This window comes from Schistocerca cancellata, chromosome 9 (assembly GCF_023864275.1).
Source record: "Schistocerca cancellata isolate TAMUIC-IGC-003103 chromosome 9, iqSchCanc2.1, whole genome shotgun sequence".
Classification (NCBI taxonomy): domain Eukaryota; kingdom Metazoa; phylum Arthropoda; class Insecta; order Orthoptera; family Acrididae; genus Schistocerca; species Schistocerca cancellata.
Window position 1 is genome coordinate 123,852,288 of NC_064634.1, and position 21,813 is coordinate 123,874,100.

At 41.8% G+C, this 21,813-nt stretch overlaps 1 protein-coding gene across 1 annotated transcript in view; it reads left to right on the forward strand.

Moving 5' to 3' along the window:
• Positions 1-1,539: 1,539 nt before the first annotated feature.
• The window catches only part of LOC126100644 (uncharacterized), a 290,010-nt gene continuing 269,736 nt past the window's right edge, over positions 1,540-21,813 (forward strand). The window contains exon 1 of the mRNA XM_049911273.1: positions 1,540-1,661. The gene's annotated coding sequence lies outside the window, so the exon portion shown is untranslated. The remainder of the gene's footprint in view (positions 1,662-21,813) is intronic.

A 21,813-nucleotide genomic window follows, 5' to 3' on the forward strand; every position in this document is an offset into this window, starting at 1 on the left:
CATTACACAATAAAACTGCACCGATTGGTCTTTTCCGCGACCTGTCTAAGTATTTGATTGTGTGCATCACACTATTTTCCTAGATAAATTGAAATTTTATGTTATTGACGGTACAGCCAGCCAATGGATAATATCATATCTAACCAAAAGAAAGCAGAAAGTTGTACTTAGTAATTCAATCAATATAGACTGGGGACATAATCCTGACTAGGGAGAAATCACATGTGGGGTTCCCGAAGGCTCAGTCTTAGGTCCAATATTTTTCTTCGTATGTGTAAACGATCTTCCATCTAATACACAACAAGCAGAATTAGTTATTTTGGCAGATGACACAAGCATTGTAATTAGTCCAAGTATACACACAGAAACAGAAGAAATGGTAAACAAACTTCCTAAAAATATCGACTGATTTTCTGCGAATGGTCTCGTCCTCAAATTTAAAAACACACAACAATTCAGTTCTGAACATCTGGGGTACTATACCAATGATAAGTGTAACCCATGGCGAGGAAAAAATTAATAGGGTGAAAACTTCAAAATTCTTTGGTGTTGATATTGATGATAATTTAAACTGAAAAAACACATTTTAGAACTCTTAGAACAACTTAGTTAAGCCACATTTGAGCTTAGAGTAAATGCAAATCTTGGAGAGAGACAAACCAGTAAGCTGATAAGTTATCATATTTTCATCCATTAATCTCACATGGAATAATGTTCTGGGGTAACTTATCTATAAGAAAGAAAGCCTTCATTGCTTAAAAACGTCATGTAAGTATAACATGTGGTGCTCACCCATGATCATCATGTAGATATCTGTTTTAGGAGTAAGGAAGTTTGACTACTGCTTCGCAGCACATTTCTTCCCTTGTGAAGTTTGTTGTAAATGAACCACTACAGTTCAAAAGGAATAATGATGTACATAATTATAATACTTTATTACTCCATATTAAGGTTGATTTTAGCAGAAAATGGGCACACAATAATGCAACAACAAATTTCGATCGCTTACCCAGTGATATAAAATGTCTGACAGACGAATTGAGAAAGTTTCTCCTTGACAGTTCCTTCTGTTCCGTAGAAGAATTTCTGTTACTGAAATGTGTAAAAGGGGGTGTGTAGGAATTACTAACTGTAATCTGTATAGTTTTTTTCCTTTGATAATTTAAAAAGAAAGAAAAAACTTAGATGTGTTCAGAATGTAGCAACACGTACAAATTAATTTGCGACGTGAATGTGAAATGACTCGTTCCACATTATTACGATCTATCGTGCAGAGTGATCCACGGACTATGTAATCAACTACTGTAAGGCAGAAGGAATAGGAGGATGAAATTAAGCCAACGAAAGACTCGCAGCTTCAGACGAGGAGACAGAGAAGTTTATAGTCTTCGTTTTTGAATTATTCATCCGGGTCAGTGTACAACGGGTTGAAGAAGGTCGCCGTATTACGTGACAGAGGGTAAGAGAGTCAAGGCACATTAGCGTGTCGTAGCGATAGACAGTTTGGCAAATGCATGGCAAGCGCGTGGCGATCTCGGAACGTGGTGGGGCGGCTGGTAGCAAGTGGCGTGCGAGGAGGCTTCTGCACTGCAGTCACGGTCGGGCGAGCGTCGCAGCAGCCGCTCCAGAGGACCAAGCCAGGCGCTAACCAAGGACAGAAGGTCAGCCAGACAGGCACTGCGTTTACTTGTGACTTCAGAAACCGGATATCCGTAAATACCGTGTACTGCTTCTGGTTGGTCCTTCTCGAAAATATTCCAAAAAGTGATATATTCAAAGGTAGTCCATTATTTGGTTAGTTAGTTAGCTACATCCTCCATAGACCATCTGAACGATTCTTTTAACAAAATGATGTGGAGCGAGTTAATTTACAGGATATCTACGCGTGATTAGTGTTAAATTTAATAGGCACATTACTATTTTAGTCGTACTCACGCACTACGATTTTTTTTTTCCAACTGGCTACCCGTTTTCATGGACAAATTTCTGAACGGAATTGTCCAGGGGAAATGATTTCAAATTATATTTAAAACTTGCTTCGCTACCTGTCGGACAGTCTATGTTACTGGAAAATAATCAAAACCTTTCGTTGTTGCATATTGAACTCCTCTCTGAGCCTCTGACAGCTACAACAATGGCTAACAAAGGTAATTTTTCCCTCTGGTGTTGTAGATATGTAGATCTCCGTTCTCCACAAATTACGATGGATTATTTATGACCAATTTCAGTAGCGAATATATGTATTATGATGGCGCAGTTAAAATGCCTTGTTCCTTGTAAAGGTACCAATATGACGTCTGTACTGCTCGCTTTTGTGCACTCAATACTTTTTTTCTAAATTATGAATTCCCCCAAAAAACTATTCTGCCCGATATTATCTGTGGAAATATGCAAAATATTGTAGGAGATTGATTCATTTGTTTCCAAAATCAGCAATTATATGAGGAACAAAAGTAGCTGAACTTAATTGTTTTAGTTACTCAGTAGTTTGCATCTTCCAGTTCAAGGTTTCATTTATTTATACACCCAAAAATTTGGAGCACTATACCCTGCTTACTGACTCTTGCTCATGTGCTACAGCAGTTTTTGCTATGATTGTATTTATTATGCAAAACTGAATGTTGCGTATTTTTTCAGAGTTTAAGGAGAGTCCATTTTCAGAGGATCACTAAATATTTATTTGTAAAATATCATTTACCACCTCCTCTGCTGCTTTCTCCATAATGGGATTTATTATAATAGCAATATCGTCTACAGAAAGCACAATTTTGCTAGTTTAATGTTAAGAATAGGAGTGGACACACAATCGAACCCCACGTGCCTTCCTTTGTGATTTATCCCAATCGCTCAAATTTTCTACCTTTCTGACACTGTGTGAATTATTCAGCACAACCTTTTGCATTCTGTTTGTCAAATATGATTTAAACTACCTGTCCATAAAGCCATCAACTACATAAAACTTGAGTTTTTCTGAGAGAGTATCCTGATCTACATAACCAAACGCCTTAGAGATACCAGCTGGCGATATATTATTATTTAAGGCCTGAACTATTTGATGAGTGAATGTATAAATAGCATTCTCAGTCGAGCAACCTTTCCTGAATCAGAACTGTGATATTTCCATTTAAGTGTATATATGCTCTTGAGTACATTACTTTTTGCATATATTTTGGAAGAAAATATCAGTAAGGAAATAGTACGATAATTGTCTTGTCAGCTTTCTTATGTTTGGCTTAATAATTGCATATTTAACCTATCTGAAAAAATTCTCTGCGCCAGTGATGCACTACATATGTCACTGGTGACATTACTTATGAAGTTGGAACAAATTTTCAGAATTCTCTCTGAAATTCCAGCAGCCCGAGAAGAGCTGTAATTCCTTAGAATTTTTTAACTGCCTCAATTAAATTTTCAGAATTCTCTCTGAAATTCCAGCAGCCCGAGAAGAGCTGTAATTCCTTAGAATTTTTTAACTGCCTCAATTACAGCGAATGTTTTGGGTACTACTTCTAGTTGCTTAAAGTTTTGTAAAACAATTCACTTAGCATTTCACAGTTTGGATTCCAGAAGGGTTGTTCGACTGAGACTGCTATTTATACATTCTCTCATCAAATATTATTAGTCTTAAATAATAAAATATCGCCCATTGGTATTTTTTGTGATCCTTCCACGGCGTTTGATTGTGCAGATCATATTACACTCCCAAAAGAACTAAAGTATTATAGGACTGAAGGCTTTACACACAGTTAGTTTAAATTGTACTTAGTACAAAAAAGTTGTGATGAATAATTCAAACAATATTCATACATTCAGAAATGTTAGTGACCGGGAGGAAATCACAAAAAGAGCCCCACAGGGTTTAATTTTGAACCCACTCATATTCCTTATATATCTGTATGATCTTCCACTTAATATTCAACAAGTAGAATTGGTACTCTTCACAGGCGATGCTAGTGTTATAACAGATGCTGTTAGAGGAAAAGCCACATAAGGGAATGTTAATAATGTTTTTGCGAGAAATATTAAGTGGTTCTCTGAAAATGGACTCTCCATTAATTTCGAAAAACACACTATATTCAGTTCTGTACAACAAATGGAGTTGGAAACGAGTAATTAACCTTCTGATATGTTTTTGATATTCCCACTCAATAATGTCTTGGAATAAGAAACTATTGATTGCACGAAAGAGAGCAGTCAGAATAATTTTTCGTGTTCACGCACATTTGTCATGTAGATAGCACTTCAACGTTTCAGGTACTGTAGCTGAACCGTCGCAGTACATATATTCGCTAATGAAATTCTTCACAAATTGTCCATCACAATTTGAAGGAATAGTGACGTACATACCTACAATATTGGAGGAAAAAATGACCATTATTACCGATTATTAGAGATATCCGTGGACCAGAAAGGAGTTCAATATACAGAAACAAACATTTTGATTATTTGCCCAATAATATAAACTATATGACAGAGAGCAAAGGAAGTGTTAAATCAAACCTAAAATCATTTCTGCCGCACAACTCATCTTATTTCAAATGTGGTCATCGGAGTTAACACTAATCTTATACACACATCTCGTAAACTGACTCGTTCCACATCATTTCGATGAAAGAACTAAATAACTCACTCTAGACACGTGCTACTAGATTTATTACCTGTTGGTTGCGTCAACACGCGAGAATTATACAAATGATCTGCATACGCCAATGTGACTCCCTGGAGGGAAGACAATTCTTTTCATGAAACACTACTGAGAAAATTTAGAGAACCGGTTTATGACTGACTGCAGAACGATTGTATTGCCATCAACGTACATTTTGCATAAGGACCACGAGGATAGATAAGAGAATCAGGGCGTATAGACAGTCGTTTTTCCGTCGTTCCTTTTGCGAGTGGAACAGGAAAAGGATTGACTAATAGTGACAGAAGGTACCACAAGTCATGCGCCAATGTTGGGTGGTGGAGAATTCATCTAGAAGTATATGGATCACATTGTAACCAAAATATCCCACAGGAATGAGTTTGGAATTCACGGTGTAACACTTCTAACTCTTTCAGTGAATGTGCAGCTCACAAGATGTTCATGTTTTCATAACGTGGCTCACAGGTTCAAAAATGGCTCTGAGCACTATGGGACTTAACATCTGAGGTCATCAGTCCCCTAGAACTTAGAACTACTTAAACCTAACTAACCTAAGGACATCACACACATCCATGCCCGAGGCAGGATTCGAACTTGTGACCGTAGCAGTCGCGCGGTTCCGGACTGAAGCGCCTAGAACCGCTCGGCCACTGAGGCAGGCGCGGCCCACAGGTACTAAAAGGTTTTAAACCCCAACGTTAAATTGAACCCTTGAAACACGTGGTTCCGTTGGTGAAACTTATTACGTATTCTTGGCTGGAGGTGAGATACTTTCAAGATTTCGAGAGTGAATAATAACTGTACCATATAACGTTTTACTGAGGGCATGTATCAAATAAATTTTGAACAGGTGTTCTGTCAAACCTCGGTAATCTTCACTGCATGTTTCATACTCGTACTTTTGCAGCACCGATGGGTCATCTCTGCTGAGAATGGCAGGATTCTGTTTCACGTCGTGAAATGCAGCACGATGAAAGGTTCGAAGTAATGTGGCCTTGCTGTCTAATGTATGGTTCTATGGTGTAAATAGTTTTCCGGGAAGCTAAGACCAATTTGCGGGATTCCGATGTCTTTAAATTTGCAGAAGTAATGAAACAAGAACAAAGCCATAGACTCTCAATACAGTCAGCAATAAAACTGTAAGATACCGTTTCGTAGAGTAGGCTGTTTGATGTCTAGGTTCATAATACTTACAATAGTGTTTCATACTTTCCGGAAATGCTCCAACTAGAGTTAAGAAAACTCTTCTTTCCAAGACTCCTTTTGGTTTTTCACGAATCATTTGATATCGGAATCCTTCTCCTTATTGCAAAAATCTTACCTCATCGTATTGGGCTTGCGTAAAAGTTAGTATTCATTGAGCTTCTAAAGAGGAATGTTTTGAGTTCCATGACAGTACAAATAACCTGGTTTTGAATTTTTGGCATTCCGCGCTCCACACATTGTGGGTGGTGCTTGCCATGGACATGCCACGAAATTGTGGACAACGGTTTCAGAAGTCACTAATTGTCTGCAAAATAACTACAGCTCATTTGACGTTATCCTAATTAAAGTATCCTGTCTTGTTGGAATTTAATTGAAAACTCCTTGGGTTGAAAAGGATGAACCAGCCTTATGATAATTGTCAATTGCGGTTTAGTCTGCATCCGTACTGCAAAGACGATCAATTTTTTGTTCAGTCCGCTGTAATAGGGGCAGTAGGGCGTGTGACCAAATAAAGATATGTTACAGTTTTTTGTAATGTTTCACTAAACAAGGCGAGCTTAACGTCATGAAGAAGTTTTAATGTGCAGAATACAGTGTCAAGCTGAAAGATGAGATGGATACGTGCATTCTTCCCTAGTCATGTTTGCGTTCCAATGGTGTCTTAGAGAAGTAAACATGCAGTGTAGAGACACTGACCGCCTCAGTAGACGAGGTCGCTAACTCGTGGCTATGCGGTCGCTCTCGACTCCCAGGTAAGCTTGTTCCAATGTTGTGTGGAATGCCCTATCAGAAGAACTCCTTACCAACCTTGTTGGAGCACCTTTCATCTTTAAGTTTCGCACACTGGCGTAGCTGTAAGCAGAAATGAACTGGGACGACGTTTATAACCAATGAAGTTAATTGCGGCAAATAATAACAAATAAATAATTACTCGCAAACGATTCGTTTCTGAATCTGTGTTTACTGAAGTGTGTTTGCTTTCATATCGCGTAACCTCTATTGTATCAGTTTATGCCATTATGATGGTTGTGTGGGAACTGATGGCTAACTAGATGGTCTTTTCTAGTGCCCATCTCAGTCTTAGGCATGTGGACAACACGATGCATCTAGAGCAAGGGTGGCCAAAAATTTGGCTCGCGAACCGTGGCTGGGTACAAGCGCCTTGGTACTCAGCTTGGCCGGCACACTTACCCCACCGCCACGCCATTCTGGCTGTGTATGAGGAGGTGGAAGAGGCGGAAACAACGAACGTGCCGCATTTAACTGGCAATGCAGTCGCACTGCTTACAACTTGGTCTTATGTTTCGCATATCTTAACAACACAGGTCAAACAAAAAAGAAATTTTCAGTATAATTTATTTTTGGGGTACTGAAAACTTAATTTTTATCTGGTACACACTATAGAAGACATATGGACAGACGCAGACAATTTCACAGATTTTAGCACTTAGGTTGCCATGTAATCGTGGCTTATTTAGTTTCAAATAGAAAAAAGTCTTTTACACACATGTGGTGGTCGAAATATTGTAGAACTTTCGCAACCTCGATATGGATAAGCGAAAACTCTATCTTAGGAAAAGAATGTAGACGTCCTGAACAGCTTTAACGCTAAAGGGATTTGTCTTTAAAACGGAAATTACCTTGCAGGTGATTCAGTTACATCTGCACATGCACAGAAGCGCAAAAGGTCTCGAAAACGAATATAAGATTCGCAGTGTCCTTAAAACATTTAGGGAACCATATTTGTAATTATTTCAAGGCTAGAATGAATTCTTCAGACCTCACATTGTCTTTAACGCCAGTGAGCTTATGGAAGCAAATAAATCATCAGGTCCGGATCGAATCCCAGTTAGATTTTATAAAGAGCACTCTACGGCATTGGCTCCTTACCTAGCTTGCATTTATCGTGAATCTCTCGCCCAGCGCAACGTCCCAAGCGACTGGAAAAAAGCGTAGGTGGCTCCAGTATATAAGAAAGGTAAAACAGCAGGCCCACAAAATTGCTGACCATTATCCCTAACTTCTATTTGCTGCAGAATCCTTGAACATATTCTCAGCTCGAATACAAAAAAACTTTCTTGAGACTGAGAGGCTTATGTCCAAGAATCAGCATGGTTTTAGAAGGCATTGCTCGTGATAAACTCAGTTTGCCATTTTTCCACATGATATACTGAGAACTATGGATGAGGGGCGACGGGCAAATTCCATACTTATGGATTTCCGGAGAGCATTTGACACGTTGCCCCATTGCAGGCTGTTAACGAAGGTACGAACATATGGAAGATGTTCATAGATATCTGATTCGCTGGAAGACTTCTTAAATAGTAGAATCCAGTATGTTTTCCTCGGCGCGAGTGTTCATCAGAGATAAGGCTATTGTCAGTAGTGCCTCAGGGAAGTGTGATTAATGGCAGGTAGCCCTAAATGTGGAAAAATGTAAGTTGTTGCTGATGAGTAGGAAGATCAAACCTGTAATGTTCAGATACAGTATTACTAGTGACCCGGTTGACACAGACGAGCCGTTTAAATGTCTCGGCACAACAATGCAAAGCGATATGACATGGAATGAGAGTGTACGAACTGTGGTAGGGAAGGCGAATGGTCGATTTCGGTTTATTGGGAGAATTTTAGGAGAGAGTGGTTCACCTGGAAACGAGACCGCATATAGGCCACTGGTGCGACCTATACTTGAGTTCTGTTAGAGTGTTTGGGATCCGTACCAGGTCGGATTGAAGGAAGACATCCACGCAGTTCAGAGGCAGGCTGCTAGATTTGTAACCGATAGTTCCGAACGACACGTAAGTGTTACGGAGATTTTAGGGGAATTCAAATGGGAATCTCTGAAGCGAAGGTGACGTTCTTTTCGAGAAATACGGTTGAGAAAATTTAGAGAACCGGTATTTGAAGCTGACTGCCTTACGATTCTACTGGCGCCAACATACATTGCGCGTAAGAACCGCGAAGATAAGATACGAGAAATTATGACTCATATGGGGGCATACAGACACTCGTTTCTTCTTCGCTATATTTGCGAGTGGAACAGGAAAGTAAGTGACAAGTAATGGTACAGGGAAGCCTGCGCCATGAACCTAAGGTGACTTACGACGTACAGAATATCTACCTAGATGTAGATGTAGAACTAGACTGTTTGCCAGATGTGTTGCTTCTACAGTGCGATTTTCTTTTTCAATGCCTTCCCATTAGATGAGAAAGAAGTTGTTTCCCTAATTGCAGTGTCTTGCTGTGAGCAGTGTACAGTCCACTCCACTTAAAATACAACGTCTGCAATCCATTCCAGATGTTCTAACTTCCTGCACCCCTTTCTCCTTCATAAATTCAATTTATCGAATTTTAGATCGAAAATTCATTACAGGTAAGTCCCTTGATTTAACCAACGTACTCTGCAGTAATGTATTAAGATTCTCTACTCTTCGATCAGTTTCGTCGAAAACTGTTCCAACTGGCAGCAGAGTGATGCCCACGACTTCAGAAATTTTACTATTCGTACCATCAATCATTTTATCTGCTGCATGTCTGCACATTTAGCATGAAGTGCTTCGTGATGTGCAAAATAATGAACCGTTATTTCGATAGCTGCATTTTAGTGCTATTTCATTGTCAACCACATTTTAAATTCTTTCTGTATGGTATTATAATGTCGTTTCATAACAAATTTGAACTAACAGTTGATTATGCGACTAAATAATGTGTGTTGAGAATTCTCAGGTCTCTCTTCTGTCATTTAAATCTTTTTTAGAAGCTTGTGACGACAGATCTGTAGACCGCCTTCTTTTGTGCAAACAGCTATGGGACCTGCGAAAGTCCTTCAAACCACGAACAAATAGCGAAGGCTAAACAGCGCTGATGCCCCGATTCTGCCAAGCTGGAGAGAGTTCCTACCGAAAAACGCCCCACCGCGATATTCAGTGACCTCACTCTGTTCCTGGAACTTTTGAGAAAAACCGAGCAAAACCGAGACAGGCTGGAACTTGGTCCTCAAGTGGCCAGCACGTCCTGCACGCGTGAAGTTTGGCACGCCATGGCCGGCCGTGGTCTTGAGAGACGCTGGAAGCCACCCACAGATGGCGTGCTCCCCGCCAGGGTCATATCACTGGAGAACGGAGTCACGCAAACCTCATGAGAAGTCAAGGCACCGCCTGTCGCCATAGGCGTGAGAGCAATAATTTCACAGAGAGACGAGGTCGATAGGTGTTAGAAGATACTACGAAACAGTAACGCCGCTTATAGGTTTGCGGAAAGGACGAGTCAGTTATCACACAAATCAGCACATTCTCGTTTTGCCCATCTGTGCGCTGGAAGACTTCTGTGTATTTTTGGCTAAATTGGTGAGTGATGTGTCTGATACTCGTAATAGTAGTAGTTTTGTAGACTCTAGATCACTTTTACAAGAACATTGGACATGCCATAATATTACAATTTAAGAACAACAAAAATAACAGGCATTTACGTACTTAATGGTCTAGTTTGACAATGATGGGACAGCGAGTAGGCCATGGTCTCATAGTAAGAACCATCCCAGAATTGGCAAAAGTAATTTAGAGAAATCACAGAAAACCTAAATCAGTATGTCTGGGTGAAAACTGGAGTCTCCATCCTCCCGAATACCAGACCAGCTTGTTTGAAACGGCGCTACCTCATTCGGTTTACTCTGAGGTGACAAAAGTCATGGGATACCGATATACACATATACAGATGACGGTAGTATCGCGCACACAAGGTAGAGAAGCGCCTTGCGTTGGCGGAGCTGACGTCTGTCCTCAGGTGATTCATGTGAAAAGGGTTGCGATGTCATTAAGGCGGTACGACGGGAATTAACAGAATTTGAAGGCGGAACGGTAGTTGGAGCGAGACGCCTGGGACGTTCCATTTCGGAAATGGTTACGGAATTCAGTATTCCGAGATTCACATTGTCAAGAGTGGACGGAGAATACCAAATTCCAGGAATTACTTCTCACCACGGACGACTGAGAGGAACGGCGTTTGCGCAGAGTTGTCGGTGCTAACAGACAAGCAACACTGAGTGAAATAACTGCAGAAATCAATGTGGGACGAACGACGAACATACCCGAAATCTGGCGTTACGTGCTATGGCAGCAGATGACAGACGCGAGTGCCTTTCTAACATCACGACATGGCCTGGACCGTGGACGACGGAAAAACTATAGTCTGGTCAGATGAGTCCCAATTTTAGTTGTTAAGAGTTGACCGTAGAGTTAACGTGAGGTGCAGATCTCACGAAGCCACGAGACCAGGCTGTCAACAAGGCAATGTGAGCAAGCTGGTGGTGGGTCCATAACGATGTGGTCTTTGTTTATATGGAGTCGATTGGGACCTTCGATCCAACTGAACCAATCATTGGAAATGGTAATGTTCGGCTACTGTAGCCAGTCAAAAAATGGTTCAAATGGCTCTGAGCACTATGGGACTCAACTACTGAGGTCATTAGTCCCCTAGAACGTAGAACTAGTTAAACCTAACTAACCTAAGGACATCACAAACATCCATGCCCGAGGCAGGATTCGAACCTGCGACCGTAGCGGTCTTGCGGTTCCAGACTGCAGCGCCTTTAACCGCACGGCCACTTCGGCCGGCTGTAGCCAGTCAAAGATGGAATTTTTAAAGATGATAATGCTGCATGTCACTGGGATCGCCATTGGTTTGAAGATAATTCTGGACATTTCGAGCGAATGATTTGGCCATCCAAATTACCCGACATGAGTCCCATGGGGCATTTATGGTATATAATCGAGAAGTCAGTTCGTACACAAAATCCTGCACCGACAACACTTTCGCAATTATGGACAGCTACATAGGCAGCTTGGCTCAATATTTCTGCAGGGCACTTCCAACTACTTGTGGAGTTCATGCCACGTCGAGCTGCTGCACTACGGCAGACAAAAGGATGTCTGACACGATATTAGGAGGTATCCCATGATCTCTCACCTCAGAGTACACCTAGTGTACAAAAATGCTTCGCAAATAATGTCTACATCTACATCTACATCCATACTCCGCAAGCCACCTGACGGTGTGTGGCGGAGGGTACCTTCAGTACCTCTATCGGTTCTCCCTTCTATTCCAGTCTCGTATTGTTCGTGCAAAGAAGGATTGTCGGTATGCCTCTGTGTGGGCTCTAATCTCTCTGATTTTATCCTCATGGTCTCTTCGCGAGATATACGTAGGAGGGAGCAATATACTGCTTGACTCTTCGGTGAAGGTATGTTCTCGAAACTTTGACAAAAGCCCGTACCGAGCTACTGAGCGTCTCTCCTGCAGAGTCTTCCACTGGAGTTTATCTATCATCTCCGTAACGCTTTCGCGATTACTAAATGATCCTATAACGAAGCGCGCTGCTCTCCGTTGGATCTTCTCTATGTCTTGTATCAACCCTATCTGGTACGGATCCCACACTGCTGAGCAGTATTCAAGCAGTGGGCGAACAAGCGTACTGTAACCTACTTCCTTTGTTTTCGGATTGCATTTCCTTAGGATTCTTCCAATGAATCTCAGTCTGGCATCTGCTTTACCGACAATCAACATTATATGATCATTCCATTTTAAATCACTCCTAATGCGTACTCCCAGATAATTTATGGTATTAACTGCTCCCAGTTGCTGACCTGCTATTTTGTAGCTAAATGATAAAGGATCTAGCTTTCTGTGTATTCGCAGCACATTACACTTGTCTACATTGAGATTCAGTTGCCATTCCCTGCACCATGCGTCAATTCGCTGCAGATCCTCCTGCATTTCAGTACAATTTTCCATTGTTTCAACCTCTCGATACACCACAGCATCATCTGCAAAAAGCCTCAGTGAACTTCCGATGTCATCCAACAGGTCATTTATGTATATTGTGAATAGCAACGGTCCTATGCCACTCCCTTGCGGCACACCTGATATCATTCTTACTTCGGAAGACTTCTCTCCATTGAGAATGACATGCTGCGTCCTGTTATCTAGGAACTCCTCAATCCAATCACACAATTGGTCTGATAGTCCATATGATCTTACTTCATTAAACGACTGTGGGCAACTGTATCGAACGCCTTGCGGAAGTCAAGAAACACGGCATCTACCTGTGAACCCGTGTCTATGGCCCTCTGAGTCTCGTGGACGAATAGCGCGAGCTGGGTTTCACATGACCGTCTTTTTCGAAACCCATGCTGATTCCTACAGAGTAGATTTCTAGTCTCCAGAAAAGTCATTATACTCGAACACAATACGTGTTCCAAAATTCTACAACTGATCGACGTTAGAGATATAGGTCTATAGTTCTGCACATCTGTTCGACGTCCCTTCTTGAAAACGGGGATGACCTGTGCCCTTTTCCAATCCTTTGGAACGCTACGCTCTTCTAGAGACCTACGGTACACCGCTGCAAGACGGGGGGCAAGTTCCTTCGCGTACTCTGTGTAAAATTGAACTGGTATCCCATCAGGTCCAGAGGCCTTTCCTCTTTTGAGCGATTTTAATTGTTTCTCTATCCCTCTGTCGTCTATTTCGATATCTACCATTTTGTCATTTGTGCGACAATCTAGAGAAGGAACTACAGTGCAATCTTCCTCTGTGAAACAACTTTGGAAAAAGATATTTAGTATTTCGGCCTTTAGTCCGTCATCCTCTGTTTCAGTACCATTTTGGTCACAGAGTGTCTGGACATTTTGTTTTGATCCACCTACCGCTTTGACATAAGACCAAAATTTCTTAGGATTTTCTGCCAAGTCAGTACATAGAACTTTACTTTCGAATTCATTGAACGCCTCTCGCATAGCTCTCTTCACACTACATTTCGCTTCGCGTAATTTTTGTTTGTCTGCAAGGCTTTGGCTATGTTTATGTTTGCTGTGAAGTTCCCTTTGCTTCCGCAGCAGTTTTCTAACTCGGTTGTTGAACCACGGTGGCTCTTTTCCATCTCTTACGATCTTGCTTGGCACATACTCATCTAACGCATATTGTACGATGGTTTTGAACTTTGTCCACTGATCCTCAACACTATCAGTACTTGAGACAAAACTTTTGTGTTGAGCCAACAGGTACTCTGAAATCTGCTTTTTGTCACTTTTTCTAAACAGAAAAATCTTCCTACCCTTTTTAATATTCCTATTTACGGCTGAAATCATCGATGCCGTAACCGCTTTATGATCGCTGATTCCCTGTTCTGCGTTAACTTTTTCAAATAGTTCGGGTCTGTTTGTATTGAGTAACGTGATAGGCTAGTGCTACACTCTTCACTCATTTCTCACACGCAGTCGCTGCGCACACTATACACAAATTGTTTCACGGTGTAGCACTACACACACTGTCTGATGGTGTCAGGACCATAGCGAGGATGTCTGGTTTCCATTTTGTGTACCGCAGCTTTCCGTTTGCTAGCCCGTAAATTTGAGTCAACATCCCTCTGTTATGAGTGAGATGTTGAGCTCAGAGAGAGGATAAGGTGTTAGTTTTGTACTCTGCATAGCTTGGGGAATAAGTTTCTCCAAAGAAGAGAAAGCCGGCCGCGGTGGCCGTGCGGTTCTGGCGCTGCAGTCCGGAACCCCGGGACTGCTACGGTCGCAGGTTCGAATCCTGCCTCGGGCATGGGTGTGTGTGATGTCCTTAGGTTAGTTAGGTTTAAGTAGTTCTAAGTTCTAGGGGACTTATGACCTAAGATGTTGAGTCCCATAGTGCTCAGAGCCATTTGAGAAGAGAAAAAAAACGGAGAGTCCAGCGGCAGAGGCCGTGTCGAGTGGACGTTTCTATAACGGTGGCAGCAGCACCAGAAGGAGCAGCAGTTGCCTGATCCAGAGTAATTTAGTTCAGTTTGTGTTTTTTTTTCACGTACTTCTGCTACTGCATACTGTGTAGGCTAGTGTTTAGCTAGTTACCTTGTCTACTTTTCTTTCATCAGAAGCGCCACGTCACGTCTTTACGTTTAAATCTCGTGTTAGCACACAACATCCCTATAATTTAGTTTATTGCATTCGAGTTGAAATACTTATTTCCTGCAGTAGCTTTTGAGTAAGCAGAGTTTCTAGTAAAAAGTAACTGTTGATACATCCGTATCCAATAGAGAATATTATGCCCATTTCAAGATCTTGTGGATCTTGCTGTGTCAGGCTATAGTAAAAACGCTGCAGAGCATTTTTTGGTGTTTGTTTATTCTCCACGTTATACAAGGGTACTCGGAAAGTAAGAAACGATAGGTCGCGAGTGAAAATCAGAACTGTTTTATTTGCAACGGTTAGATACACCTTCCAGCTACTTCTCTACACAGTCACCACTCAGACTTAGACACCTGTCGTAGCGTTGTACCAACTTTTCAATTCTCTCGTTATAGAAAACAGCCGCCAGTGCTTTTAGACAATTTTCTACTCTGGACTGCAGCTCGTTGTCTGTGTCAAAATATTGTCTTCATAGCCAGCGGTTCATCTGAGCAGAGATGAACCTTAGGGTAGCCAATTACGGGCAGTGTTGTGTGTGATCAAACACTTCCCATCGAAAAGGCTGCAGGAGCATCTTCATTGCCCCTGCAGAGTGCGGCCGAGAATTGTGTAGAAAGAACCGCATGACAGTTATGTTATGCAGATGGCATAGCTTCAGGCGAAATCTTTCGCCAGACCCTCATACTTGGCGGGAGACGCTAATTGCTAGTCATCTTTACGTTCACACTGTCAGGTCATAACTGAGAAGAGCGACATGGTGCGATCCTTGGGCGTACTAGACACAGTGCCTGATGCATCTGTGCAAAGCTTCATCAGATTTTCACTGTATTTTCCACTTCGCAACCGATCGTTGCTTACTTTCTGAACAACCCTCGTGTAATATTTCGTGACAATTCCAACTTTAGTAGCCTCACATTCGAGTAATTTTTCTTTCCTTTCGGGACTCCTAGTACTTTCTAACTCTACTGCTTCTTTGTGCAAAGTACGATATGGCTAGGGACTGTGCTTGTGAGTGGACACAAGGAGTATTGGCTGCTGTCTGTAAACAGCTGGAAGCTGTGTTGGCTATGATCGACAGGCTTCTGGCTAATGTTCAAAGCTGTGGCGACATCGGGGTGCTTGTGACGAGACCTCCGATACCCTGTTGCCATTGGATTCCCCTGATGACCTCCTGTTCACTGCGTCTATCGATACACAACACCTGACTGGTCCGTCCTCAATCGGAACTGAGTGAGAGACAGTATTGGGTTTGCGTATTACTGTGTGGAAGATGAAAGAGAGAACAGTCGCACAGCTGCCTCCTTACGGCTTAGCAGGACATACTTGGTGCTATCCAGTGTTGATAATACCTCTGAGTCAGCCCAGACTGCCTCTCGTGTTGGGCCAGTGGCCGATTCTCCTGTTCGTTCTGGACAAGAGCTGAAGATGGTTTTACTAGTTATTGGGAGCTCCAACGTTAGGCAGGTAATGGAGCCCCGTGGGAAAATAGTTACAGGGTGGGGAAGAAAGCCAGTGTGCACTCGATTTGTTCACTGGAGGTGGCCGTGCGACGGCTGTCGAGCATACTTTGTGCAACCGGCTGCAAATAGTGCCACATGTCGGCACGAATGATGCCTGCCGCTTGGATTCTGAGGCAATCCTTGGCTACTTTCGGTGGATGGCTGATTTGGTCTACATCTCCATCTACATGGATACTCTACAAATCACATTTAAGTGCCTAGCAGAGGGTTCATGGAACAACCTCCACAATTCTCTAGTATTCCAATCTCGTATAGCGCGCGGAAAGAGCAAACACCTATATCTTTCCGTACGAGCTCTGATTTCCCTTATTTTATCGCGGTGATCGTTTCTCCCTATGTAGGTCGGTGTCAACAAAGTATTTTCGCATTCGGAAGAGAACGTTGGTGATTGGTATTTCCTGAGAAGATTCCGTCGCGACGAAAAACGCCTTTCCTTTAATGATGTCCAGCCCAAATCCCGTATCGTTTCAGTCACTCTATCTCCCCTATTTCGCGATAATACAAAACGTGCTGCCCTTCTTTGAACTTTTTCGATGTACTCCGTCTGTCCTGTCTGGTAAGGATCCAACACCGCGCAGCAGTTTTCTAAAAGAGGACGGACAAGCGTAGTGTAGGCAGTCTCCTTAGTAGATCTGTTATATTTTCTAAGTGTCCTGCCAATAAAACGTAGTGTTTGGTTAGCCTTTCCCAAAACATTTTCTGTGGGTACCTTCCAATTTAACCTGTTCGTCATTGTAATTCCTAGGTATTTAGTTGAATTTACGGTCTTTATATTTGACTGATTTATCGTGTAACCGACGTTTAACGAATTCCTCTTAGCACTCAAGTGGATGGCCTCACACTTTTCGTTATTTAGGGTCAACTGTCAGTTTTCGAACCATTCTGATATCTTTTATAAATCGTTTTGCAATTTGTTTTGATCTTCAGATGACTTTATTAGTCGATAAACGACAACGTCACCTGCAAACGACCTAAGAAAGCTGCTCAGATTGTCTCCCAAATCGTTTACGTAGATAAGGAACAGCAAAGGGACTATAACACCACCTTGGGGAACGCCAGAAGTCACTTCTGTTTTACTCGATGGCTTCCCGTCAATTACTACTAACTGTGACCTCCCTGACAGGGAATCACAAATCCAGTCACGTAATTGAGACGATATTCCGTAAGCACGAAATTTCACTACAAGCCGGTTGTGTGGTAGATTGTCAAAAGCCTTCCGGAAATCATGAAATACGGAATCGATCTGAAATCCCTTGTTAATAGCACTCAACACTTCATGCGAATAAAGAGCTAGTTGTGTTTCACAAGAACGATGTTTTCTAAACCCATGTTGGCTCTGTGTCTATAGACCGTTTTGTTCGAGGTAATTCATAATGTTCGAACAAATGTTGTAGTTGTTGTGGTCTTCAGTCCGGATTCTGGTTTGGTGCAGCTCTCCATGCTACTCTATCCTGTACAAGCTTCTTCATCTCCCAGTACCTACTGCAACCTACATCCTTCTGAATCTGCTTAGAGTATTCATCTCTTGGTCTCCCTCTGCGATTTTTACCCTCCACGCTGCCCTCCAAAACTAAATTGGTGATCCCTTGATGCCTCAGAACATGTCCTACCAACCGATCGCTTCTTCTAGACAATTTGTGCCACAAATTTCTCTTCTGCCCAATTATATCCAATACCTCGTCATTAGTTATGTGATCTACCCATCTAACCTTCAGCATTATTCTGTAGCACCACATTTCGAAAGCTTCTATTATCTTCTTGTCCCAACTATTTATCGTCCATGTTTCACTTCCATATATGGCCACACTCCACACAAATACTTTCAGAAACGACTTCCTGACACATAAATCTATACTCGGAATTAACAAATTTCTTTTCTTCAGAAACGCTTTGCTTGCCACTGCCAGTCTACATTTTACATCCTTTCTACTTCGACCATCATTAGTTATTTTGCTCCCCAAATAGCGAAACTCATCTACTTTAAGTGTCTCATTTCCTAATCTAATTCCCTCAGCATCACCCGACTTAATTCGACTATATTCCATTATCCTCGTTTTGCTTTTATTGTTGTTCATCTTATATCCTCCTTTCAGTGCACTGTCCATTTCGTTCAACTGCTCTTCCAGCTTCTTTGCTGTCTCTGATAGAATTACAATTTCATCGATGAAGCCCAAAGTTTTTATATCTTCTCTATGGATTTTAATTAATACTCCGAATTTTTCTTTTGTTTCCTTTACTGTTTGCTCAATACACAGACTGAATAACATCTGGGATGGGCTACAACTCTGCCTCACTCCCTTCTCAACCACTGCTTCCCTTTCATGCCCCTTGACTCTTATAACTGCCATCTGGTTACTGTACAAATTGTAAATAGCCTTTCACTCCCTGTATTTTACCCCTGCCACCTTCAGGATTTGAAATAGTGTATTCCAGCCAACGTTGTCAAAAGTTTTCTCTAAATCTACAAATGCTAGAAATGTAGGTTTGCCTTTCCTTAACCTATCTTCCAAGATAAGTCGTAGGGTAAGTATTGCCTCACGTGTTCCAACATTTCTACGGAATCCAAACTGATCTTCCCCGAGGTCGGCTTCTACCAGTTTTTCCATTCGTCTGTAAAGAATTCGCGTTAGTATTTTGCACCTGTACTTACTAAACTACTCCTGCATTACCCCTATTTGATTTTGTATTTATAACCATGTTTTCTAATATATGTTCAAAAATCCTGTTGCATATCGACGGTAACGATATGGGCCTGTAATTAAGTGGATCATTCCTACTACCTTTCTTGAATATTGGTGTGACCTGTGCAACTTTTCAGTCTTTGGGTACGGATCTTTCGTCGAGCGAACGGTTGTACATGATTGTTAACTATAAAGTCAATGCATCAACATATGATTGTTAAGTGTGGAGCTAATGCATCAACATACACTGAAAGGAACCTAATTGGTATACAGTCTGGACCAGAAGACTTGCTTTTATTAAGTGATTTGAGTTGCTTCACTACTCCGAGGATATTTACTTCTACGTTGATCATGGTGGCAGCTGTTCTTGACTCGAGTTCTGAAATATTTACTTCGTCTTCTCTTGTGAAGGCATTTCGGAAGGCTGTGTTTAGTGACTCTGCTTTGGCAGCGCTGTCTTATCTCCCACCACAAACCAAACATCGATAGTATCTCCATGGCTATCGCGCAGAAAAGGCATTGATTGTTTCTTGCCAGTAACATGCTTCACATACGACCAGAATCTCTTTGAATTTTCTGGCAGATTTTCGTTGTGGAAACCTTTATAAGCATCTCGCATTGAAGTCCGCGCTAAATTTCGAGCTTCTGTAAAAGACCGCCAATCTTAGGGATTTTGCGTCTGTTTATATTTGGCGTCTTTGTTTCGTTGTTTCTGCAATAGTTTTCTGACCCGTTCTGTGTTACCAAGGAGGATCAGCTCCGTTTTTATTAATTTATATGGTATAAAACTCGCAACTGCTGCTGATACTATTTCTTTGAATTCAAGCCACATCTGATCAACACTTATTAATTTGGAATGAGTGGAGATTGTCTCTCAGGAAGGCATCAAGTGAATTTTTATCTGCTTTTTTAGAATCGGTACATTTTCCGCTTATTTTTGGAGGATTTGGGGATTACAATATTCAATCTCGCTACGACAACCTTTTGTTCACTAATCCCTGAATCGCTTTTGATGCTCGTTACTAACTCAGGATTATTTGTTGCTAAGAGGTCAAGCGTGTTTTCACAACCGTTTACTATTCGCGTGGACTCATGATTTAACTGCTCGAAATAATTTTCGGAGAATGGGTTTAACACAATTTTGGGTGATTTTTTATGCGTCCTTCCGTTATTAAATATGTATTTTCGCCAACATATCGAGGTTAAATTAGCCACCACCAACTATAATCGTATGAATCGAGTACGTATTTGAAATCAAACTCATGTTTACTTTGAACCTTTCAGCAACTGTATCATCTGAATTGGGAGGTTGGTAAAAGAATCCAGTTATTATTTTATTCCGGTTGCCAACAATGACCTCTGCCCATACTAACTCACAGGAAGTTTCTACTTCAATTTCGCGACAAGATAAACTACTTCTAACAGCAACAAACATGCCACTGCCAACCGTGTTTAACTTATCACTTCGTAAAAATTTCGGCTGAACTTTCAGTGCCTATAACGATTTGAGCATCAGTGCTTTCTATTAGCGCTTGGAGCTCTGGTACTTTTTGCATGCGTGGTGTAGTTTAAGCTGTCTATTTGTAGCATCGTACCCAGGGTAGACACGATCCTCTGGTTTGGAATAGAGTGGAAGGTGTAAACCAGAGGCTCTGACTCCGGGCTGGTACTGGAAGCAATGTTCTCGACCTCCTCTGTCGGCCGGAAAATTGTAGCTTTCCCTTCAAGTTCGGGCGTGTTTACTATACGTAGGAAGAGGCCACTAGTGTAACAGAGTGGATGTGGCATACACCTGGGGGTTTTTAGGTTACAGAACACCCCTTTGGGATCAGATACGAATTGCTGCCAAAATCGAAGTTACATCAGCCACAATGTTTTCAGACAATGCTCGTCCCCGCACATCGGATACAGAAAATGTTTACTACTATATTAGTAAACTGCAGAAACTTCCGAGGAAAGGTCTCAGAATTAGTTTCTCTTGTTAAGATTATATTACCAGGACAGTATTGGGAACAGAATGCCAGTTGAAACCTGAAGTGAACAGCAACGAAATCTTAAGTTCAGATTGGAATATTTATCGTAAGGGTAGGTTAGTCGCCAATTGTGGTAGCGTATGTATTACAATAAAGAACTCGATAGTATCTAGTGAAGTTGTTACGTACCCCAGCTGTGAATTAATCTGGGCGAAGGTACGCACCAATGGTTGATCAAAAATGGTAACTGGATGCTTTTATAGACCGCCTGGTTCAGGAGCTGTAGTGGCAGAGTGCTTCATAGAGAACTTACAGAACACCGTTTGTTATTTTCCTGATCATGCTGCTGTAGTGTGTGTGTGTGTGGGGGGGGGGGGGGTGTGTGACTCTAATTTGCCAAGTATAGATTGGGAGAGTCATGCTATCAATACTGGTACGAAAGACAGGGATTCGTATTCTGATTGTCTTATCCGAAAATTACATTAGACAGATATATAGGGACCGAGCGAGGTGGCGCAGTGGTTAGACACTGGACTCGCATTCGGGAGGACGACGGTTCAATCCCGCGTCCGGCCATCCTGATTTAGGTTTTCCGTGATTTCCCTAAATCACTCCAGGCAAATGCCGGGATGGTTCCTCTGAAAGGGTACGGCCGACTTCCTTCCCCATCCTTCCCTGATCCGATGAGACCGATGACCTCGCTGTCTGGTCTCCTTCCCCAAACAACCCAACCCAACAGATATATAGGGAACCAACTCATGAGAGTAACATCCTAGACCTCTTAGCAACAAACAGACCTGAGCTTACACGAATCAGTTAACTTAATGTGTTAGTGACAAT